This window comes from Nomia melanderi, unplaced genomic scaffold (assembly GCF_051020985.1).
Source record: "Nomia melanderi isolate GNS246 unplaced genomic scaffold, iyNomMela1 scaffold0014, whole genome shotgun sequence".
NCBI lineage: Eukaryota > Metazoa > Arthropoda > Insecta > Hymenoptera > Halictidae > Nomia > Nomia melanderi.
Window position 1 is genome coordinate 2,864,046 of NW_027475130.1, and position 955 is coordinate 2,865,000.

Sequence of the window (955 nt, forward strand, 5' to 3'; positions counted from 1 at the left end):
AAACGACCTCTGACCACCAGGGACCGAGAAAACCACCGTCTCATGGGGCCGGACACTCATGGTCAGGGAAAAATCCAATATATATCTGGTGATATCACGGGTGCTATTAGAGATAGCGCGATAAATCAAAGTGAATTATCTGCAGGAGGCCCTGGCGCATGCATCTGTGCAGCGGGAACGACCTCGGACTACCAGGGGCCGAGAAAACCACCGTCTCATGGGGCCGGACACTCAGGGTCGGGGAAAAATCCAATATATATCTGGTGATATCACGGGTTGTATTACAGATAGCGCAATAAATCAAAGTGTATTGTCTGCAGGAGGCCCTGGCGCATGAATCTGTGCAGCAGCAACGGCCTCGGACCACCAGGGGCCAAGAAAATTACAGATTTTCGGTATCCGTCACCGAAAGGTCATGTGAAAATCCAGCATATATCTGGTGATATCTCGGGTGCTATTAGAGATAGCGCAATAAACCAACGTGAATTATCTGCAGGAGGCCCTGGCGCATGCATCTGTGCAGCGGGAACGACCTCGGACTACCAGGGGCCGAGAAAACCACCGTCTCATGGGGCCGGACACTCAGGGTCGGCGAAAAATCCAATATATATCTGGTGATATCACGGGTTGTATTACAGATAGCGCGATAAATCAAAGTGTATTGTCTGCAGGAGGCCCTGGCGCATGAATCTGTGCAGCAGCAACGGCCTCGGACCACCAGGGGCCAAGAAAATTACAGATTTTCGGTATCCGTCACCGAAGGTCATGTGAAAATCCAGCATATATCTGGTGATATCTCGGGTGCTATTAGAGATAGCGCAATAAACCAACGTGAATTATCTGCAGGAGGCCCTGGCGCATGAATCTGTGCAGCGGGAACGACCTCCGACCAGCAGGGGCCGAGAAAACCACCGTCTCATGGTGCCGGACACTCAGGGTGAGGGTAAAATCCAAT